Consider the following 25,705-nt stretch of genomic DNA (forward strand, 5'->3'; position numbering starts at 1 on the left):
TCTGAATGAAAAAAATATCTCGTACCAGCTACCAGAATTCATCAGCATGATCTTGCTTGGACAGTTCATCTGTCAATAATGCTTCTATGGGACACACTTTGGCTAATCCTTTAGCAAAGACTTTATATTAATAAGCATACTAACCAAAACTCCAGACAGACTTATGGGTACCTGTCTTATAAGGAGAAGACTCATCGTTTGGAAGTACTTATTGATCATTCTTCATGTCCCACTCAGACGAGAGAGACAAGTGACTCAGATTCGTAAATCCCCAACGTAGTAGACAACGATGAGATAAGTCTCAAAGTCCAGACATTTATTAACTTCCCACAATGTACTAATTGGATACACGATAATTGGCTAAGTATATAACAAGTTGTGGCAAGCAGTACAGTATGCCTTGCATTGCTTAATGGTAGTGAAGGAAAAGGGGAAAAAGGAAAGGAGGGAGATGGAGAGAATAGAGGAATAGAGATCACTGGTCTGGGTTCCTGCATCGATCCCACCATTGAGGGTTCCAGGAGGCATCTGTCTTCTTCACTTCAGTTCACTCTCTATGCCACCCCCCCCTTGCCCCTCCTCGATTTATACACACATCCCTTGGGTCCATCCCCTAGGTTGACCCACATACCTACATATCCCATATACGGAGAGGGGTAAGGTGTTTCATGGGATGATGTAATTAGCATGATCTCATTAGTCTTCATTAGCATATTGAGGGGTGTTAACTTTAATATGCATTTCATGAATAATGAAGCAAAGGTCAATCATGGGACAGATGGCCCTTGAAATTTGTCCAGGTGCCCCAGAGCAGAGCTGTCCTGTCCCCACAGGGCTCCCTCCTCCAGCTGCATCCTGTGTTATTGGGGCAGCCTTATCAGCTTTGACCTCCACACCATCCACCTCGTGACTATAGTTTCATTACTTGCGAGCGTTTGAGACATTCCTTAGCTTGGAGGGCCTCCACTCCCCCCGCTATCCTTTATGTCTTTCTCAGGCTGTTTTTCTCAGTCTTTGTTTCTCACAGGCCTGTTTCTTTCAAGACCTATTTTTACAAGTCGTCTCTCACATCGTTGACCAACTGAAATCTATTTGCCTAGTTAAGTGATTTGGCTACTCTAGAGAAAGTGTTTACTCTGAATGGACAAATTTAGGGGAGAGGAACTTTATCACTTCTCAAGATTTTTGAAGACTTTTATATTAACTAAATTCATATGGTTCTTGGTGAAAGGGGGGAAAAAAGTCCTTTATAAAACCAGTTCTCAAGTAGACACACTCATGTGCACACACATTAGCTGTCAAACCTCCCTCTAATTCATCTAAGTGGATAAGATAGTTGAAAAATCATTGCAATATGTTTTATGTAAATATATTTATGCAAGCGTGTGTCTGTGTTATATGTAGTTCTTCATTTCATCCAGTGTTATCAAACTTCATCATTTTCTCTGCGTTGTCTGGTACAGTTAAATTATTTTGCATGAGATTTTGCAAAATAAGTATGCAAATAAATCTCACCAAGAAGGAAGGAAAGCACCAACCTTTAACTACTTGATTGCAGCCTTTGACATCCTTTAGAAATTGGTGATACTGACTGCTCTATAAAATATATAAATGTGGATTTATCTTTCTTTAATATTCATAATATTTCATTTCATTCCTCTGTCTCATCTCTATTCTGCATGTGTCACCCATTTTAATGACAACACACCATGAAACATCTGCAGTGGCCTCCTTTTCTGCTCTTCCCCTTAGCCTCCACTGACCCCATTCCTGCTGCTGAGAAAACTAATTTACTTGTACAGCAACTGCTGAACCCGCTAGAGTTCAGACTTTTAACATAACCTAAGTGCTGGTTTATCTTTATATTTGGGGCAGTAATTTCAAGCAATGGCTTCACAAATAGCTAGCTCATCTCTGCAGGGCAGACAGCTGGAAATGGAAACCATTAGTACTGGGGAAAATAAGATAAGCTATTCACATTCACATTCATATAAAGCCCTTGTAATTTCAGGTCTTGGACTAAGACTTTCACCATAGTCTTGACCTTTCCTCCTGAAGGATCAATCCCAGCTGGGTAACAAAGGATCCAGTAGAAACCCTGAATGACAATTTTTAACAATTCTAATGTTCCTGATTTATTTCAATTAGCTAACATTTCTTAAAAGACTATAATTACCTTTGCCCTATGAATTGCAATAAATTACAGCCACCAGTTGGAACGAGAAGCAAGTCTTTGGGTTTCTCTTTGATTGTTTTTTGGTGGGTTTTTCTGCATTAAATCTCAGAGACCAGCAGAACATTTCATGATACATGCAAACAGAGGATACACAGAGTCTAACAGAAGTAAATCAAAGATGCTATGGATAGTCAGAAATAAATAGCTTGTAAAATAAAGAAAATAAATGCATAAAAAGATGAAGGTAGCCTATGGAATTAATATTGCATGGTACTGTGCCATTTTGGCTTGTCAAGCCTACCTTAGCAGCAGGCTGGTTTATGCACAGTAACCCAGCCTGGGTCCCTTTCATCAGTGCTCAGTCATACTGCCTCTCAGGCAACACTTCAGGTTCCTGAATGAATCAATTTGCCAAGCTATAAATATGTGAGTGGTCTACTGGGTATGATGGCTCCAGCTGAAAACACAAAGCCAAAACAGTAAAGAGAGAAGGAAATGAACACAAGAGGTGGACTGAAGAATAAATAAGTTTGAGACTTGCCAGGAGTGAAGGAAGCTATGCTTTTATTCATTCATAAATGAAAAGGAAATACTATTTTTATTTACCTTGCAGTGATGGCACAAAAATTACTCTTTTCTAATCTGTACAGTGTTCTCTTCTTCTGCTTTGATTACACTTAATTATATTAATATCTTCTACTGAAAGCAGGCTGTCAACCAAAAATTAAAATTGGCCATTAAATACTATAATTTACATTATTTTTAATGAGATTCTGTGGGAATAAATCCCTCAGATCTGTTGCATATGAAAGTCTGATAAAAAGGTTCAGAACTGCATGCGTGTTCATATAGGTGTGTATGGATGTGTATGAACATATATAAACTCACATACTCCAGCATATGTATACCCATTATCTAGCTAATGTTTGCAACGTTTTTCTTCAGATGGTTTACATAAAAGATTCTCAAAGTTGACTTGATGCCTCCAAAGTGTCTTGAAATGGCTTCATGTCTTTATCATATAATTGTATTTTCCTTAATGCTGGTAAAGAAAATAATATTTCCTTAACTGAAATAACTACAGATGGTTAGACTGTTATTTTGGGCACAGATTTGAGTAGGGGTAGTTTTGGAGATGCTCATTCCTCCAAGACCACCCACATTTATGCTGTGCCCTCTGAAACCATGGTTACTTCTCTGAGTTAACAGCTCCCAGATAACCAGTAAGAGCTAGAGGAAGAACCTCATAATCTGGGGAACCATGAAACCATAGGGGAGCAGGACAACCTCACCACTCCTATCCCACCAGGAAAGAGAGTCATGCAGTCAAATGTTGCAGTAAATAGAAAAACAGTCCCCAACAATTCTTTCTGCCCCTTCTTTCTCCCTTTCAACTGCAGTGCCTATGGGACTGCTTGTTCTCAGGGTGTTCACTTCTTCTCTGCCTCATCAAGCAAAATTCTTTTGGTTGATACAACACGTCTCACCCACACTCTCTAAGCTGGTACTGGCCTTTCCAACCTATCTGCTGTGGTGCCTTTTTCTCCCCTGCTGGCCCAGATACAAAGGTCAATAAGCAAATAGAGGAGGCTTTCCTTACCTAAGGCAAGTGAGCTCATGCATTAAGATCCAGAGCACTGAGGTTCAATGTCTGCTGCCTGGCAGTTCAGCCACAGGCACATCAAAACACCTGAACCACTTCCTTTGCAGAGATGACTTTAAATGATGCTATATTCCTGTCTTGAAAGTCTCAAGGCCAAAGCCTATTCCTCTTAAATTCAGTGTCAAGGATCCTATTGATTTCAAGAGATTGGTTTTCAGCCATCAAACTAGAAATGTATGCCTTTAATGACAGGCAGAAGTACAGGGTAGGATAGAAACAGAAAGGGGAAGAATCAAGGATTTCAGTCATTCAGTAATATGTGCTGGATCCACCTTTGTTATTTGAATGTCAAAAAAATGACTTTTATTCCTTCAAGTGCAAACACCCTCAAGGTGAAGTGCTAGTACATCTATAATTGTTATTTCTCTTGAATGTAGGATGCTTCTTTCCATTTTGTCTTTTCAATGATAAAGAAATTGATGATAGTATTAGACTCACAAGGCGCAACTTTGTTGGTTGTGGTCCAAAACCTTGTTTGCACGTTTTAAATAGAGCGCCATGGAATAAAAAATGGATTAAAATTATACTTTTTAATACATATCATACAAAAATTGTGTGCTTAAATATATAGAAGAATTTTATCGCTGAGTTCAATGAGGTGGTTTGATTCAATAAATTCATGTGAGGGTATTTTTGCAGAACCAGATTCTCAGTCTGAACACTGCGAGGCAATGACTTGTCCTCACCATACTTGTCTACATAGAGGCTAACAGGTTTTGAGCGTTATATAAATAATAATTCATGACAAAAATAACTGCCTCCTGTTAAAGATCCCACCTGCTTTTCAACAGGCAAATGACATTTAGTACTGAAGAATTTAAAGGACTTGAGATAAGATCAATTTGTTACTAGTAAAATTTTAAATCATATTGCCCCTCAGAAAGGTCCACTGAATTCGTGTAATGTAGTCATCTATGTCGATGAGGTTCAGGACTCTCAGATTTATCATAATGAGCATTTCCCTAAAGAGTGTTCTGGTAGGTAATGAAACTTATAAATGACCTCTGATTTCAGCATTTTTTGTTTGTTTGTGTAAATATGCACTGCATATTTGGTAACAATGTTGAGGTGGGGAAGAATGAAAACAGTTAAAAAGATGGAGCAGGTGAAATAATATTTATGCTGGAGATATAGGAAGAACAGTTTCTTAATTGCACTAAAGAACTCCTTTTTCTTATAATACTTACAAATTATGGCCTGAGATTGAAGGTGTGCGGTAGCTGATCAGTCTGAATGTAAAAGCAGTCAAAGGGTTTTGCTTTGCTATCTTAGTCACAAGCCAGTTGGTAACAACCAAATTTAGAGATAATCCTAAAATCTTTTGTGGAAGTATGACAGAAAAAAATACACTGGTATTAATTCTCTCTCAGAGCATCACTTCATGTCTTTAAGTCAGTGTTTGAGCCATTCTCCAATCTCACAGTGAGTTTTGCTTTGTATAAAGGAAGTTCCTTCATTTAAAGTGTCTTAAAAATCAGCCCAAATTAACATTAAAGATTGTTGAAAGGGGAAAAAATGTGCAGAGTAACACATTTTACAATGTGTAAACACAAAATATTTTGGTGACATGGAGCGTAGATAACCTTTTTATACAGACAATAACGTCAAAACCTTCAGGATTTTCACCATAAGGAGTATTAGGCTACAATCCCAGACTGCAGGAACAGTTTGACAGAGGAGTTTGTCTTTTTCATTGACAAGGAACTATCTAATGCCACCCAGCCTGTGCTACACCAGCGAGCACAGCCAAAGTTGTCTCACGGTCTTCAAAAGCTGAGCACATAAATACAGTGTTTCATCTTGTCCGGGTCAGCTAGAAGGACTTTCTTGCAGAAGGCATACTGAAGGACTTCATGTTTCTTTAGAGTAGTCCTGGTATTTAGAGAAACAATGGTGTCATGATTTTCACTCTGTTTTCTACTTTTGCATTTATTTTTTTTTTAAAAGTTATTCTACCTATGTTTTCATATCTGATTTAAAAGACGGTTATGCCACTTAGAGGATGTAGTTTAGGCATCCAGCTTAGATGTTTAGAAAAGACTCTTGCTACATTAGATATACAGAAGAGAAAACAAAGAAGAGAAATACCCTTGAAAGGGACAATTTTTTTCTTCCATTGACTACACAGGGACTTTACAGTGTAAGCTTTTTACCTAAAATAGGCAATTTAAATAAACAGTAAGAATCAGTAAGGTTTTATATATAATTATTTAAAAGCTATGTGTATATTTGTATGAGAGTTCCACTTACATATCACTTTATTTAATATTGTTTTTATTCTTCTACCTCTGCTTTTGATAAAGTATATGGTTTTGGTGAAAATTTACTATAAAAAGCCATCTTAACATTATTCTTATTTAACGGTAGTGATTACTTTTTCACACATATCATTCAAACATCTTGATTGCTGATAGGCATTTTTATAACTTTTGTGAGAAAATATGGTCTATAAATGCAACTTTTATGAAAACTCTCCACCAAATATTTAACTAACTAAATTAATAGTATTATTTAGTATTTGAATTACCAAAAAGTAATTTTCTTTTTCTGCTTTGCATATTTTTTTCCTTGTAAATAATTTCCTGGGACACAGACTGAAGAATGAAATGCATTGTCTTGTGCATTGCTCATCAGTAAAGCTGCCAGTAGAACTATAATTTCATATTCTTTATTACTGGACATGATACAAAATGCAGAACAAAACAGCTTGATTTTCAGATTGTAGAGTAAATTTAAAGCAGTATCAGTTACAGCAAGTTGACTAAATTTCAAACAGTCATATCTGGGAGAGAATAAATGTAGGACACTGAAGTGTCATCTTACTAAGATCCTACTCTCATCCTTGAATTGCAAAAATATTTTGAATTAAACAATTGAGGATTACCATTTAATTCTTTTTTCTTTTCTTTCAAGGCACAGAGAAATTAATATCTTTACTTACTGCATTACTTTGTGCAGGTGTCAGGAGCAGGTTATATTAAGAACTTTCCATGAGAAAAGGCATTAACGGAACAGGTTCAGCTCAGTGCACAATCACTAACTTCCTAATAATTTTCTGTTTATAAACCATCTGGAAAAAAGGAAGATTAATTCTACACCACTTTGCACCACTATTCCTAGTGTAATTTATTCATCCACATTTCTGCCTTAAAAGCTTTGTCTCCTCCCAAAGTAGTCTTTCCGTTATAGATTTCCTTGAAAATCTCACTTTTTAGATGCTATTTGGAAGGTTTTGCTGTAAAGTATCAGCTTGTTGAGTGAAACATTTCATGGACAAGTCTTGCCTGGAGCAGAGATCCCACTAAAATATTTTTCTAGTGCTTAGTTACATTTTTGGTCAAAATTGTGGAGGTTGCACAGACCTGTCAAGTCCACAACACTCATATGGGTTCAGATGCACAAAAGAACTCCAGTAGAACTGATCAAGCTAAGCATCTCAAGCACAAAAATACAGAAGAACATTTCTTCCCCTTGAAAAAAAAAAAAAAATTGTTTAGGGCTTTGAATCTACTATGATGCAGGTCAAAAATGATTTTTTTTATCTTTTGTGATTTTTTTCCTAACTAGCAAAGATTATTCCCATCAGCTTGCTTCCCCATTTACAGCCAGTCACCCATCCACATCCTCACACATGCACATACACACACACAAAAACAGAGCAACAAGTGGTGTAATGTTCTTAAAATCACAGCTTATTTTAAAAATATGGCTTTAATGGAATTTCCTTTCCTATTATAATTCACATTATTTCTTCTTAATCCAAGTATTTCCATCTTCCTGTAAATATTTATTTTCTATTCACCTTGACTGAATGTGGAGGTCTTTCATTCTCTCTCTTGATTCTAAGTCCAATACACATTGTTGCAGGTACCTGAACCATAAAACATCCCATCAAACTCATTCAGTAATGCAACACAAGTGCTATTGAAAGTCCTAAAGATAGACCCAAATTGATCATGTATGCTTACAGGCAATGCTGTGACACAGACCTTTCAAATGTCATACCAAGAAATACAAGCTGGAAATAGGAGGATAATTAGACTCTTTCTTTAGCAAGAGTACATTTCTGCAGGAACGGAGTAATTGCAGCCCTACTGTGATATGTAAAAACTTTCTCAGAAGGCAGAAGAGGGCCCTGGATATTGTAGCCATCCAAGAAATCACTGAGTCTCTATTTCTGTTGAATATTTAAGAATCTCAGCAAATACAAGCTTTAGGCAATACAAGCATACACAAATTAATATAATCTCTAATATTTGCAAATATTGCTCAGACTAAGTTGAATTCTCCCATCAGGGTTTTTTTGCAAGAAGTTGTACAGTGTTAAGGTTTATGGTTTGGACAGAAAACTTTGTGGTTTCTTCTCTGTTGCTCAATTCTTCCATTTGTGCTCTATGATTCTGACATGCTAGGATCCACTAGGAGGTTTTCCCCAACAAGTTAAATGGAAGCAAAATCAAACCCAAAGCTTCTGCAATTTATCCTTCAGATTCAGCTCGAGTAAAGTATCTATACCCTCTTGTGGATCTGGACACTAGTGGTCGGCTTCATCTCACATAGCTTTAGCTAGCTAAACATTAGGAACAAAAAAGTTACTCATTCAGAGCTTGCTCAGAAGCTAGAGAATATTTTTCTCAGACAGCTTGGGGATGGAGAGATTAGTGTTCCTACAGGGACAACGGTCTCCCTTCAATGATTGCTGGGAGATTTGAGATTTCAAATTTTCCATTTTTAGACTGCAGTTACAACTGGGATGTAAGTAAAAAATGAAACCCAAATAAAAGCACAAAGGGCTTGTCCTAGAATTCCACTGTTAAAATTTAACAAAGTGTTTCAGTCTCGTAAGTGAAAGAAAAGAGATCTTCAAAGGGACAGTGTGTAACACATTTAAAATCTGGTGCTTGCAGATGTCGCAGTTAAAACTGAGGAATCCAGTTGTGACTTTAAATTGCATCTCTAGAGTTAATAACCTCAGCCTGATTCTTAAGACATTTGCTCTGAAGCAAGAAAGGCAATGGAGTTATAGTGGTTTGAATTTTGTCAGATCAAAATTAAGACTCCAGGTTTTTATTAAATGATTCAAGAAGATTAATGTTGAAAACAACCTGGTAGATAGAATAACAGTCTTGAAACAAGGCCCTGAAAATAAACAAATGTGGCCTGTGTGTACATATTAGTATAATTTTATGCTCCATTTCCAACATGGATATTACAATAATATTTCACACAAATTATAGGTCAATTTTCACATAGACGCTGCCCTAAAGGTGCATGAAATTACATTAGTAGGGGAAATTCACATCATACTTGGCAATGACAATTGAACAGAAAAATAATGTTTCAGTAACCTTACAGCTTTGAATGTGATAGTGTGTTTCACAATTTAAAATTAATGTTCCACAGAATGCATCATCTATAATTAAAATGGTTTGCATTGTTCTTAGCTCTATGAAACCTTCTATGAACACAGACACCTGCCTTACCAGGACATATGTGATTTTGTTATATTTTTATTTTAAAAAAAACACCAAAACCAAAACAAAAAAACCACACCAAAACACTATTTCTTATGCTGCTCCCCATGACCTTGTAGCTTTTTCTCATCAGTGTAAAAACTCGAACACGATTGCAGCTCGCTCCTTTTCTCGAGGTTTGACTGTGTTAGCTGCCCAAAAAAGAAAACCATGAAGTCCAGGTCAGGACAGATTGCCAGACTGCTGGCCCACGGACAGTCAGTGCTCCTTCTGATGCCCAAAATTATCTGGCCTAAATCCCTGTGCTCGGTGTTTCTTATCAGCTGGCTCCAGGATTCCAGATGGACTTAGATAGTGAGGAACGCTAGTCCCAAGGACTGAGATAGAGTTGAGACTGGATGAATTTTGGCTTGATTTCTTTCAGCTTTTGACCCAGAGCCCATATTTCTGGGCAGCCAATCTATACTACACTTTTTGTATTCCTTTCGTCAAGAAAATTTTCCTTCATGGTTTCTTGATGGTTGGTAAGTGCCATAAAAAACAGCTAGCACCAGAGTCTTTCCCTGTGGTACAGTTGTCCTTATACTTGTCTGTCTGCTCTTTTCCACCTTATCTGCAAAGGTCTGTATAATTAACAGAGGACAGAGAATGAAAGAGGTGAAATTCCTGGCTTTACAGCTCAAGTGCTCTTAGAATTCTTCTCACTCACCTAATTTCTATGTGACTCAGTTTATCTATCTAATAAAAATCTAAAGTTTTAAGAGACATAACTCCTTGCATTCTCCAGAGGGCAATTTGAACATAATTCAGCTGTGACAATTGAAAAAGAGCAATTATGTTCACCTACATGATCTCAATGAAATGAGAGACATGTAATTTTGTTCCAAAAGTAATTGTCTGATCTGAACAGACTTCCTAGTGAATACATCATGGCCACATCACCCCGCACCCCTAATTTTCTGTTTCAGAAAACAAGTGACATGCAAACCATAAGCAAGACTGGCTAAGAGATTTAATGTCCCCAGATAACATTTGCATGAATAGAGTAGATCATTATTTAAATACTGTCAGCCAGAATGTGGATTTTCAGATGGCACTAGCCTTCACTTCTATCCCAGTGGTGCTAGCATTACAAATTTAGAGAACAAATAACTAATGAAATGTTTTTATCAACTTAAAGAACACAGAAGACATGATTTGTATGCACCTTTACAGTCTTAGCTAGACTGAAATCAATTTTTAATAAGCTGTGTAGGTCGGCTCTGAATTGCAATTATATGACTCACCATTGTGAGATGTGTTATAGATGGAAAGAGCTCTCCTTAGAAAACTGACAGCCTTTTCATTGGTGTTAAGTTGTTGCTGTTGTTTCCTACAAAGAAATGATGTGTAAACATTTTCTTCAGCAATTGCTGTTTACCTTTATTCCATGAGATGTGGAAAACAATGGTTTTCTACTGAATGCTAAGTAGGTGACCGGCAAAAGAACCTGAATGAAGGAATTCATGCATCAGCATTTGAAACGTCATTAACATCTTCCCTGCTCCAAAAAAAAGGTGTACCTTTTGAAGCAAACTGTGCAACAGTCAGATGCATCACAATAAAAAATGTTACATGCATTTTCTGTCACTGGGTTTGGAGAAACCCTTAGATTACAGAAATAAATGTCTTTTTCTTTCTCATGAATTTTATGAAAGGAGTTTCATAACTTTCATAACAAAAGTGTTTCACATTTGGTTTTATCCGCAGTGCTTTACAAAACAATGCTTGGTTCCTTTGCATTATAATAAAAAAAACTACAAATGTATTATTTTTAAATTTTTTTTCTAGTCAACTCCCTGAAGTTTGGGATAACCACTTCACATAAGAGAGAATGTCCATGCTCATAACAAAGACAAGCGTAAAGCAAACTACATACCCACAATGTAATTCACTTTTATTTCAATTCATAAGGGAATAGAGGACAGCTTGAGAGGTCATCTACTCCTTCATCTGCACCAGAGCAGAATCACCTTTACCTTTTTTTTTTTGACAGGTATTTATAGATGTTTTGTTTTTCACAGGTCAATCAGTGGCTTACTGGCAGATACCATAGCCTGGAAGCTTCTGTCAGGCCCATTTCTCACATCATGAAAATGTAGAAATATCTCTGGGTAATACTGATGTCCCATTATCTGAGTGCCCATGCAGCACACAAGTGGAACACCTGCTCATGGCTGGATCCACAGGACAGGCTGGAAGGACTCTCCTTTTTGTATTTTGTCTCACAGCAGAAGTTGTTGTTGCTTCATGAGAGGCCATAAAACTAGGAATTTGGACCCCATGACTGCCAAAGTTGAGGATGAGGTGTTCATCTTCTACTGATGGATAAACATGAGCATCCTTCATTCTGACACTTTTAATAGAAATGAAGTCTGTTACTTGTCCTCTCTGATCGTGGTGAAGAGATCAATAACGTATTCTCCTTTTCTTTTCAGCAAGGCTTCTTTTTTTTTTTTTTTAAACTGTAGGCAACTGAAAATTTTCGTAAGTATACCTGAACTTTTTTTTCTTAGACTGATAACCTGCTTTGGTTGGTTTTAAACTTTCATTTTCATCACTTTTTTTATTGATATATATTCTAACATTTGTGTGGATAATATTCTGGTACATTCATAGAAAGACACTGATACAGATTTCTAATCAAAAAAACATGCCAGCATGTCAAAGAACAATCTTATGCCTGAATTATCTAAAATCAAGGGCTGGTTTACATAAGCTGTAGAAAAATATGTATTTGAAAAGGAGGTTTAGCAAGCAGTATGATAGAAATTAACTGATTTTTCTTTTCTATTCAATGGTTGCTAGCAGTTTAGTAGGTGTGCGACTCTACACTTACAATTAATTACTTTGCTAAAATGAAGCCAGAGTCTCACTTCAACTGTTCTTGGAAAGCTAGCTGGAGAATTTTTGCTAGACAGTGTTCAACCACAAACAGTTCTCGCACATGGTATTTTCTGTTCTGCACCAAACTTCTAGTTCACATTGGCACTGGGGATTTTGTAACCCAAACTACATTGCAATAGCCACTGTAAAAATGCCATGTTTGACAAATGATGGACTTGGACTTCACAGTGATGCTATTTTGTGCCTGAGCAGAGCAATGGGTATTGGAAATCTGCCAGCTGTGATTTGTTTTAGAATATTTCCTGCCCAGTACTCCAAAACCTACATTGTGACTTTTATCTCAGAATTTCTCCAGACATTTATATCTCCCCAGAGAAGCAACTCACTCCCCCAGGTAAGCACATTACTTGAGTGTTCCAGCCTGCCCTCCCAATGGGTATGTGTATGTGCCAGTGCTAACAATAGGTGTAACCCCCTAATTCACCCTGGGAGGTCTGAGTTGTACTTCTTCTTTAGAATAGATGAAATTACACATGCTAATTTACTCAGTCTCAGAGATAAACAATAGATATCGCATGGACAAGACTTTAACTGGGACAGTTGAGCCACAACTGTATTCTTGATGGCTGTAACAAAAGGCCCTTTGCCCATCAGCACAAGGGAAGAATTGCAGTGATCACTCGGCTACCAGTCCCTTATGCACAGATTGAGTTTCTGCTCACTGTTCACTTCTGGACTAATGTGTGAAGCAAACATTCACAGATGATTTTCCTGTAATTGTGGTATACCCTCTATATTGGTAAGATCACCTGCAAGTTTCCATAAAGTTAGAAGCCGGTAAGACAGAAACTGGAAATTGTCATGTCATTACACTCTGAAGCAGAATTCAGTTTTCATGGCCTACTGAAGAAAAATCCCAGCTAGAACTTGACTGTTTGTTAATTAGTTGTGTAGTTAGACAGTAAAAACATTAATGCAGCTATCAACTTTATATTTTTGCGCAGCACCTAACACAAAGATCTGCCTTGGCCTATAGAAGTCACCGCATTTCAAATGTTTCATAAAAATGGTAAAATTCTTGCCTTTGCCAGAAGGAGGAGAATCACTTAAATTTTGTTCATTTAACTTTGTTTTCCTTTCTTTTTGGAAAGACCAGTTAGCATATTGCAAAAACAAGAAACTCCTGTTTAAGTAATTTTTTTTTTTTCTTAATAAACACTACATTGAATCTCACGTAACAGTACATGTCAAAAAGCTTCTAAAATATTAGTGGATAAACTTGGAAGAGATGAACAAAGTAAATTAAGATTTTTAAGCTTTTCTTTTTTTAAAGATTTTTCTTCTTTATCATGATCAATAAAAACTTAGCTAAAAGAAAATGACGTAGCAGAATCTATAGGAGAGATGTCAACAGAAGGAGGAGGACAATTTAAAATGTACGGTATGCTCAGTGTAAAGTCATAGAATTATAGAATCATTTAGCTTGGAAAGGACCTTTCAGATCATCAAGTCCAACCGTTAACCTGTCACTGCCATGTCCACCACTAAACCATGTCCCTAAGTACCACAGCTACACATCTTTTAAATACCTGCAGGAATAGTGACTCAACCGCTTCCCTGGGCAGCCTGTTCTCATGTTTGACAACACTTTCAGTGAAAAATTTTCCCTAATATCCAATCTAAACCTTCTCTGGTGCAACTTGAGGCCATTTCTTTTTGTCCTACACTAAGCCCTGGGGAATACCTCTTGTGACCACCCTCTAAATGGATTTAACTCCATTCACCACAACTCTGGGTTTGTCCATCCAGAAAAGTTTTTACCCAGCAAAGAGTACACCCATCCAAGCCATGAGCAGCCAGTTTCTCCAGAAGAATGTTGTGGAAGACAGTGTTAAAAGTTTTCACAGCCTTTCCCTCATCCACTAAGAAGGTCACCTTGTCATAGAAGGAGATCAGGTTTGTCAAGCAGGACCTGCCTTTCATGAACCCATGCTGACTGGGTCTGATCACCTGGTTGTCTTGTATGTGACACATGATGACACTCAAGATGATCTGCTCCATAACCTTCCTCAACACCGAGGTCAGACTGACAGGCCTGTAGTTCCCTGGATCCTCTTTCTGGTCCTTCTTATAGATGGGTGTCACATTTACTAACTTCCAGTCAACCTCCTTTGCAACAGGTGTACCCCATCAGGCCTGGTGTCATGTAAACAGACCCATGATCAAAAATCCCAGATTTCTGCCCATAATAGCAGGCTTGGAGCCAGGTATTGATCTCCTGGTTCTTGCTGTGTTTACCACCTTTTGAAAACGCCGTGATTACCTCAGTTCAGTGTTTTTTCTTATATTGTTTCATTTCAAGCTCAATAAAAACATTCTCCCATCCCCCCCGGAGAAGCCAGAGCACTTTATCTATTTGTGAGATTTTTTTTCAATAAATTTGATTTAGTTTTATTACATCAAAACTATAAAAGAAGATACAAATATTTTGTAATGCTGTTGCTGCAGGAATTTCATTGGGATGTTAACCATATCAGGGACAGAAAAAGGGATACTTTGTGACATTTCTCATACTTTTGTAACCAAAGAAAAAAATATCTATTCAATGAAACATATTCCTAAATTTTTTTGTTGGTTATGTCTATGCTAATAAAAAAAGGGGAACAGGGAACAGCTTCGAGGCAATGTAGCACTGCTGACTTACATCTGTATTCCTCTGTAAGCTCTAAAATGTTTTATTTGGGAGATATCTAGTTCAAGAGGTGCAAAACAGAAACAGAGAATGAGTTAATGGCTGAACAGTTTATACAATCAGAGATCCAGTTATGAGCTCACTTCTAGGTTGTCTTTTATTTACTGGTATATTCATTTACAACTAAGCAAACAGTTGTCCGTTTGAAGAATATTAGTTTATTTTTCCCTTTACGTTCTTTTGCTTGGATGTATACATGTAGTCATGTGTATAAATTTGTTTTTACAATGGCAATTATTTTCTGTATCAGATCTTACAGATCTTGTCAATCTCTTACAACCACAAAGACTGAAGAAACAACATCATAGACACATGATCTGCTTGTATGTAGGATCAAACAAGGCAAATCAGCATCTCGTGTAAACTACATCAATCTAACCTAAACCTCTTCTAGTATAGATGAAAATGAATTGCTAATGCACATGGAGATTCACCGCTTTGGTGTTTGTTTTTTTAAGACTACTGCAGTCTCAAAACTGCTTCAAACCAATACAGTTTTATTTTCTCTATCTGTGTCTGATCTTCTCAGGGATATTAAAAGAATGGATTATACTGATTATGATGGTAATTACGGCTGTGGCAGGAGATAACTTCATTACTTATGCATGAGAAAGAGGTCATTGGTTTATTGTCATCTACCATTCATCTACATTATCCAAGTCAGAATGGCTCAGGCCAAAATGTTCAAAGGGATATCTAAATAGAGCACCTTGCTCCTTGTTTTGACCAAGCTTTCCTTCATGATTTATCTACTCTGTCCAGCCCTTTCAACTTCACAGTAATGAGAACACTCTTGCTCGCAGTTTTATTCCGGTTAGATTTTATAATTATAAATACTGATTGGATTAGTCCCTTAGGCACAAAACCCCTACAGTAATGATGTTTTCAGCAAGTGGTCTTGTGTGACCTCTAGCTCCCTCAGGCTCAGCACCATTAAAAATCCCCTCCTCTCTTTTTTATTTTGATGTTTAATGCAGTTAAGACTTTTTCCCAGTAGTCTCAACAAAATGCAAAACTCATTCCATTTTCTATTTCTATTTAGTGAATATATATACACACCTATATATATATTAATGAAATCTAGTTTTATCTGTTCTCCCTCCACCTTCCCTGTCTCTCCTTTTACGTCCCTACATCCATATTTATTGCATTAACTTTATCAGTCAGCCTTGAATTTTAGTGTGACACCAAAGGAATAATCTATTTCATCAGTAGAGGAATGTAGTAATGTTTCTGAAGAGAGTTTTTACCTATTTAGAAAAGGCATTTCCCTGGTAAATGCTTCCTTTGGGAGCTTTTCCAATAAAGGTGTTTCCAGAGGCCTGATTTTCGCTGCTGAGCACACCTAGCCAACACTGGGGTTGACATTTACTGGGACATTTTATAGCTTCAGCAGGGAGGGATTTAAAAAGATATTATTTAACATATTTATTTTTCTGAAATATCTTGAAAGAACTATAGTCATTCTTTTAGACTTTATATTAAGGTAACTGGCCAGTGGATCAAGACTCATAAGATAAATTTTTAAAAGATATAAATATGAAGAAACAATCTGTCTGAGAGAAATTACACGTAAGTAGGTATAAGGGTATGCAAGAGGAAACAACCTCTAGTCTCTTTCAAGCCCTCATTGATTTTGTTACCATACTCCTTTCCATCTTGAAGCAATATAAATTAGAATTAAGGATGAAGTAACATCTGATTTACCAGTATAGAAATCAGCATTGACCTAACATTTGAAGCTTACCCACAGAACGTGGGACATGTGTTCCAAAGTTAGAAATCCCAGTGCCTCAACGGACATAAATGAAACTCTCCGGAGTTTTATAAACTCGGGACCTAGACCTAAAGGTGTGATTTTTCCAAGTTGCTTTGCCTTTAGCCTTAATCCACCCATGCTTTGTAATTTTGAGACTGTCCTGTCTATTATGGATTGGAAATATATTATCTCAAATACATAAAAATTGTTGCTGGAAAATAAAATGTTGACTAACACTCATTGAATTCATAAAGAATCAGAAAACATAAATTGCAAATCCCGGGGAGAGTATATTCTAAGAGAGAAAAAAAGATAGATTATTAAAGGGTTAAAAAAATGAATAAAATCAGAATATTTCTGTTGCTGACACAGCACAATATGAACTCTGAGATCTTCAGGCTCCTATCTTATTCAGAATAGTATATCTTGTTTGCTTGCTAGATTTCAGTCCTTTTGGGATAACTATTGTTGCTCTCCTGGTGAGTTTTGCTTTTTACCTGGTTTTACATTGCCCTTGTCAGGACTTTGTCTTGTATTTCCATCCGTCTTTCTCAGTTTCGTATAAGGATCAGCCTGTACTATTTCTCTATAAGGGCTTTTACTTAAGGAAAAATTCTTACCACATAGAACTCTTTCTCAAACAGTGGCTGTGGAAGGCTGGCCTCGTAACTTTATTTAGTTATCTTTAATTTGATACAGAGCATTAACTCTTAAATAATTCTGATTTGGATTTTTTGTGCATCCCTAGGCAACTACCTACAAAAGAAACTTTGCATTTAACACTACATTCATTTCTTCCTCTTTCCTGGATTCTAAACCCAGATTTTTCCATTTTATTCTGCCTCAGGATATTTTATCATCAACTTTACTTGTGTATAGGCCAGAATTTCATCTAAGGTATTTCATCACATCCTTTTATATGGCAATGAAATGTGTCAACATGTAGCACTGGAAAATTTGGGCTGTCTTAATGTTAGATGAAAAAGGTTATATCCGTGCTGCCACTTTAGCTCAGCTTGAGTTCATATCCATGCTCAAACTATGTGGTCATCTGCAGTGCCTACCCGCTGGCTCAATCTTCAGCTCTTACTGGGAACAAGTCAAATAACTCTGCAGGTAGAGAGACTCAGGCACTCAGGGGCGCAGGGCAATTCAAACTATGCCCCTGAGTGTCGTATAGGTCTTGTATAAAACTCCCAAATTTAAGAAATCACTGCACAGAATCATAGTTAGCTAGAAGTAAGGGGGGAAAGCAAATATTTTTATTAACAAAATAAAATCAAAAAGCTTTTCACAGCCTCAACATATTTGATTTTGAAACTGTTTGTATATTTTACCCACTTATTCTGTTGTCAGTTTGCCTTTTCGTTCCTCAATCTTCTTTTCCTCCATTTTTTCTCATTAAAAATAAGAGTAAAAAAAGGTTTTAAAAAATCTTTTTGATTAATAAAAAAAGAAAAATACTAAAAATGGATTTTACTTTAAAAGGAAGATTGGTAAAAAAATGTTTTCATTCACTTTATACAAGAGTGCTTATGGAATTATCAGCTGATTCAATGTCTCTTACAATGTGAATATGTAAAAATTACTCACATAAAACCAGTGATTTCTGGGTACACAAAAATTTTCTCCTTGATGCTAGGTGGTTAAGAACTCTCACTCTTAAAGATGTTTCCATTTCTTTGAATGGGTCTTGTGGTGGGTTGATCTTGGCTGGACACCAGGTGGACACCAAGGAATTCTGTCACTCCTGTCCTCAGCAGAACAAGGAGGGGAGAAAATAAGATGGGAAAAACTTGTGGGTCAAGATAAGGGCAGTTTAATAAAGCAAAAGCAAAGACTGTAAATGGAAGCAAAGGAAAACAAAATATTTATCTTCTATTTTCCATCAGCAGGTGATGTTCAGCTTTGGTGAGTTGGGGTCAGCTGTCTTGGCGATGTCCCCTCCCAAGATCTTGTCCACCTCTCAACCTACTGGTGAGGGGGAATGTTGGAGAGACAGCCTTGATGCTGGGCGAGCACTGCTCAGCAGTAGCCAAAACACTGGTTTGTTATCAACACCTTTCTAGCTACCAATATGAGGGCCTCTATGAGGAAAAATAACCCCATCTCAGCCAGACCAAATACACTCTTCTTCAGAAAACAGGGTTTCATATAAAATTTCTGACGAATCTTTATCCTCACAGTCTGTCATGGAGAAGGTCAGAAGAAAAACCAGTGCTTGTCCTTTTGACTCTAAATATTTAGGATAAGTGAATCAAAGCTTCTAGATGGAAACTATCTTCACGGAATTTGAACATCCAAATCCCAGCAGTTATTTAATGCATTTTCAGAGAGAGAGAGAGACTTGCCTTTATTTCTGTGACACCTTTTCCCTCAGATTTCTCTTTCTGATAGAAAAACACAATTATTGTTTTGTTGCTGGTGCCAATACTTGAGGAGTTTTCCATTCATACGCATGACAGAAGTAGATTTGATTTTAAATCTCATACTACATTCATGGCTGCAGTTTAACATAACTTCTAAAGATCATCTGAGAAATCAGTGTCCAAATTAACAAAAACAGTTTTATGTAATTTTTGACAACATATTCTGACATAGAAGTAACAACGAAGGAAGAATTCACTAGTAAGTGACATTTTTGCTCAATCTCTTTCTTAGAGGTTGTGAATAGCAACCTCCACAACATTGATCAGTAGACTTTGAATGAATTCTCTTCTAAAGAAAACCTTGTGCTGTTCATGGTCATGAAGGAATGGAAATTAACAGACCCATTGTGGATGCAGGGATAAGGGGAACCCTCTACTTCCCGTTTGAACAGTACAGAAATTCTTTGGAAGAATATTACATCCTGAAGTTCAGAGGAAATTATATTTCCATCAACTATACATCTTTACATTTCTTCTTCCACTCTTTTTATTTTCCGTTCAGAGTTTATAGACAACCATTATTTTTCTGTTTTTCTGTGTGTACGTGTGTCTCCCGTATGTGCGCTTTTCAGCTTTCAACTTTCCATAGGATTTAAATTATGCCTGTAAACTTTTTACATTTGTGTAGTTTGGCTCCCCTAACTCTCTGCAGACTCTGGTTTCCCCACCACAGACACACAGTAATTGCATAATATTGATGTTATGCTCCTATTTTTCAATTCTAATTCTCTGCTGCCATACTTCAAAATACCAATTTGTCTCTTAACATCTAGAGTGTATATAGAATAAGACTCTACTTTTAGCCAAGCTGTCCAAAGTGATTTGTTCTTTTTCAGGCATGTTTGCTGTTTTAATTAGTTTACTTCTTTACAGTGAATACAAACTTTATTTTTTTAAAGTCTACAGTCTCCCTATTTGCCACATCCCTTCTGCCCGTTAAATTCTTTTTTTTTTTTTTCAAATTGAATCATTGATAGTGTCCCCGCTGGATGATGACAGCTTTGCTTGTTGTAGTTGTCATTTTCACTGTATCAGAGCTGACCCAGAGTGTGACTGATGGTGACGCTGCTCTGAAATAAAACTTAAATGGGGATGACAACTCCAGCTGGATAGTTTGTTTGAGAATATGTATTCAAAATAACTAGTGCTAAATCATGATGAATGAGAAGGAAAAATAGAAAGTTTTACAAGAGGATATGGGCTGTTGCAAGAGTGAATAAAACAACAAACAATATGGTGATATAGAAATAGAGCAAAACAAGTGATAATAACAATGCTGTTACTAATAATTTAAATTATTAATCATAATAACTGATAATACAGGATGGCACCATGAAGTACCATGAAGTACCAGCCAGAAGTATGTCCTAAAGAAATTCTAGTCTGGGATTATTGGTAATATGTAGCTATATTAGATAATGCAGCACATAGAACAAGTTGTGAAAAAAAAATTGTCTATGAAGAGGCAAAAGCTTAAGGGAAGATATGGGAGGTTGGAGAGTACCCGAGAGAAAGACGAGAGAAGACCAGAGGAAAGATGAGAGGGATACCAGACCGAGGGATTTCCAAGGGCTGGAAAGGAGGACTAGGGACAAATGTCCTGTTGTGGGAATCTGCCCTCATATCCTTCCTAGTGTGAGAAAAAGGATTGGAGAGGAAATTTGTCCTTGAGTTGAATTATATTTCAATAAATTTGAAGGTTAAAGATGTGTTTTTATGCATGCCTGGACTCTGTATTCCCTGGGAGGAAAAGTCCTTCTTTCAGATAGGGGAAAAATACACAGAAGCAGGAGGAAAGATATCATACTGTCAAAAGGACACTGTTGACCAAACAGCACAGCTCCAAGAAAGGATCAACAGTTCATCCAGACCTTTATAATGCAGGTCAAGCACACCGGAAAAAGAAACCATCACAGTAAAAGTGCTATGAGGACGAGAAGAGGAAACACTTTGGCATCTCTATCACATAACATGGAGCCCACACTGCATGCAGAATCAATAATGATGTGGGGAGATGACAGGTTCCTTTTTAATCCCACATTAACCCATGTTAAATCAGTGTTGATTTCATACCACAAAACATTCCTTCTGAACAGGGAAAACCAACTCAAGGGAAATATCAACACTTAAACTAAAAGACAATGCTATTTTTCCAAATACTGAAAAATTAAAAGGAAGAATCTTCTAATATAAGTAGGAAAAATTGCGTGTCAGTAGCTGTATGGGAGATCTAAGTTGTCTCTTCATCCAGACTTGAAGGTTTTCTTTTTATGGTTTATGCATAAAAAAATATAATTTATTAGAGGGATACATACATGTACAGATGTATGCACACATACTTAATCATTTATTCATCCTCTTGAAGGATCTTTGTTAAGAAGGGTCCAAATTATACTTCCATGAAAAGACTCACGTGATTAAAAGATGCAAAAAATAAAAGGTTGCAGAAAATAATTAATTAACTTTTAAAGATCAGTTTAGGACTTCAGAAAAATATCTTTTCAGTGGAACAGCAGGAATGATTAGCTGACCAGTGAAGATTCCTTCCATCCACATATCTCTATGAAAGTGCTTAAAATTTGTTTAACTTCAATGTGCAAATATTTATTTTGGTCTTACTAGGGTTTTACACACACTAGAAGATAAGTAAAAATGCTGCCGATTCCTATCATTACAACTCAGTTTGTTTTATAGAATGTTATTTTAACCAAATTTTGACTTTGAATCAACATAGAGAGAGAGGGTACTGTTTAGAGCCATGCCAAGTGACATCCTAGTATCAAAGTCACAGTTTTTTCATCATTAAATTAAAACCTCCCTAGTGAATCTTAACAGAGACTCAAGAATTTCAATAGTAATTTCACTTGGTCCTATTTTCACTGCAAAGAATTGTTACAAATGCTGCAGAGAAACAAGCTGATCCAAAGGTTAAGCCAACTATGGTTTTCAGGATGTGGAGGATGGTTTTTATTTAGTCTCTTCTGAGTTCCCCTTCTTCACATATGCTTATTAATAAGCACCTGTTTAGCAACAGAAAAAGTCTTTGTTGACTGGCATGTATGATGTCGGTAGGAAAGACAGACACCTGACAAGCCAGACTTTTGCTTAAGTAAACTAAGGACTGGGTGAACAGAGTTTTGATTCTCAGATGCTGCTTATAAAAAAGCCGTACTCCTTTCTAACAAAGAAGTAAGCAAACACCACTGATCAGTAAAAAGCACAAATACCAACTGTGCAATACACTATAGTATGTGGTCCTGAAGGTGCACAAGTCCATGGGACCTGATGAGATGCATTTGCAGGTCCTGAAGGAACTGATGGATGAATCTTATTTGAGAAGTCATAGCAGTCCAGTGAAGTTCCCTTCATAACAGGGTAAAGGTTGTAAACTGAAAAAGAATAGATTTAGATTAGATATAAGGAAGAATTCTTCACTGTGAGGGTGGTGAGACACTGACACAGGTTGCCCAGAGCGGTTGTGGCTTCCCCCTTCCTGGAAGGGTTCAAGGCCAGGTTGGACGGGGCCTTAAGCAACTTGGTCCAGTGGAAGGTGTCCCTGCCCGTGGCAGGGAGGGTGGAACTAGGTGATTTTTAAGGTCCCTTCCAACCCAAACCATTCTATGATCCATCTGTGATACTATGAAAAAGCAGTGGGATGGTGAAGCCATGTTAATGTGCACCAGCTGAGGATTTAATTCAGTTTGGTGGCAAAGGGAGTAAGTTCGAAAGGATCTTTATTTTTAGCATGTAACTGTAAATCCTGTCTCTGTGCTGCCTTATCAGATAGTTTTTAAAAATGTGCATTTCATTCAACTTCTATTTATTCTCATTTCCAGGGAGAAGGACTTACTCAGTTGCGTCATTCTGATATGGAAAATTATACAGGTATGATCAATAAGATCTGTTTTCCAGAAAACAGTCATTAAACCTTAAAAATATTGTCCCACTGTTTTTTAACTTGCTTTGAAAATGCATTTAGAAGAAATGTGAAGTACTGGAATGTTGGAATGTCATCTTCAGACAGTCAATTCCTTTATGGGGTCTGCAGAGTGGATACAGTGAAGATGGTGGCTTTACAGGCTCCTCCATCAACCCAGCTTTAAGCTTCTTCCTTCTTAATGTCATTTCCAGATTGTTATTTTCTACCTATCAACCATCAGAGGGTAAAAACTCCCATTTACACTAAATCAAAAAAGCTGATTTTCTATTTATTTTCTTAATTTCTTTTTTAAGACTTTTCCCATTTCTTCCCACTTTTTTGGACCAGAATCTGGAGTCTGACTTTCCTTCCAGAACAAAGAAAAAGTCCTTGATCCTTTACAGAACTTAATGACGTGTCATTTAATAGCAACTGGTGTTCTGCTCATCTACTGTGTGTGATTCAGATGCATCCATGCCACCAAAAGTCAGTGGAGCCAGGTAGATTTATGTCAGCTGAGTTTTCCTCTGACCCAAAATCTTATAACCTGAATACCTTTTGGGGCTGGAGAACACAGGGTGAACAAGCTGAGTAGTTCCATTACAGTTTAAAGTTGCTAAAAGTAGTTCTACTTGTTCTCAGATGGATAAATAAATGGAGGGGTATTTTTGTAACAATTTGGAAAGGGACTTTTCCTTTCACAAAGGAATGAGCTAACAGAGTCCGTAATGTAGTTACTGCTTAAAATATGTTTGGATTTTATACTCATAAACTAGAACTTGTTTATTGTCTAATCTAATTCAGAATGCTGATTACTGAATAGTAATTTGTACACCTTTGAGATTGTTGAGGTGATGACTGCAAAGTTTGTTTAAAAGAAGACAAGGTAAGAGAAGGATTATAACAGCTCAAAGGGAATAAATTGCCTTACTGCAGTGTGCTTATGCATGTTGTATTGCACCTGGGTTTTAAATCAGCCCTGTGCTCTTGCTGCTGAATTGCGCAACACTACTCTACTCATATGTAATGGTTTAGCCCCTGCCGGGGTCTGAGACCACGCGGCCGCTGCCCCTCCCCCACAAAGGGAGTGAAATACAAAGCCCCGAAACTGAGATAAGGAAAGGTTTAATACAACAGAGCAACAGCAACACAGCAAACAACAACAATAACAATAAGAATAACAGTAATAACCATGAACAGAGCAAAATATCTACCAATACAGCAGTGAGAGAAAACCCGGCGGCGCGAACCCCACGCGACCACCGATTCTTCCCGCGCTGAGCGCCTGGACGTGAGGTCAGCATGGCATATGAATAACCCGGCTAGAGCTTCGCCCCCAGTGCTGGGGAAACTTAACCCTATCCTGGCTAAACCAGGACATCATAGCAGAGCTGGCAGCTGAGAAGCCAAAAGGATGATTGCAGTCTCATGGCTGTGTTAATCAGGAGTGTGGGATTGTGCTGGGATACAGCTGGTCTGTGATGTATCACCTGCGTTGCTCCTGCACACAAGATTCATGTCAGTGGGTATGTCAATACGAGAGTGACCACAGTTTAGGTTTGGTTCAATCTGGTTTGGTGCCTTGCAAAACACTTTTCAAGGACTATTGGGGTACCATCTATCCAGATGGGCCTCTTATATAATGTTTGAAAATACTTCATCCCAGAAGAAGACCAATACTTCTGGTGTCAAGGACCCAAAGTCATATTAGGATTTCTGGAAACGGTGCAGAGGGGCCAATGTAATGTTAGACAGATTTGGGACTGAGGGATGAAATCCATAACAGCCAGGAGTGGAGTTAGCACCTATATTAATCGATACAAGCATCTACTGATTAAGCGAGGATTTCTCATTGTTTAGAGTTAACACCCATGTGGCATTGGCATGAGCATTTCCAGTTTGAATCCCCTTCTTAGACTCAGAGAACTGAATCTCCTTCGGAAGAGGAGTCATCTCCCTTTGTCACAGGAGTGACTCGCTCTCTCTGTCAAAGCTGGGCAGGGATGGTGCCATTGACTCTCTGTGCCAACGCAGTGGTTAGAAATCCCAGGACCTGAGGCTGAATACATTTAAATGCACATCTTCGCCCAGCAAGGAGGATTCATCAATTGCCTGCACAGGCACCAGGTTGGGCCAAAGACATGTTTCATCCCTCCTGTACCACAGGGCTACCAAAAAAGAAAAAATTAAAGGTCAAAAGATAGTTTCCAAACAAAACCAGTGTAACTCTGGAACCTCATGGCTAGTGCTCCCTCTCTGGGGATGGCAATGCCAGACTCTGTTATCAAGACTGAATTAAATAGTCTTTGAATAAAACATGTGACAACATCAGGAACATAGACTAAATCCTCATGTGAGTGACTGTATCACTGGGCTACAAAATCAGGCTGCTTTTTCCCTCTATCTCTCCCTGCCGTCATGAATCTTTCATTACTGAGCATAGTAGCCTAGCATCTATGTATGTCTCTGCTTAAACCTGCACACTGTATAGGCATGATTCGGTACAGATACTAATAGTGAAGAAAGTACTGATCCCTCAAGAAAATGCTGTTGTTTTCTCTGCTCTACAATAATCCTTCATACAGGGCCCCAGCATGTGCCCAGACTTTCCTGTGTTATATTTATTTCCTTTTCACATTTCAGATAG

This window comes from Strix aluco, chromosome Z (assembly GCF_031877795.1).
Source record: "Strix aluco isolate bStrAlu1 chromosome Z, bStrAlu1.hap1, whole genome shotgun sequence".
NCBI classification, from domain to species: domain Eukaryota; kingdom Metazoa; phylum Chordata; class Aves; order Strigiformes; family Strigidae; genus Strix; species Strix aluco.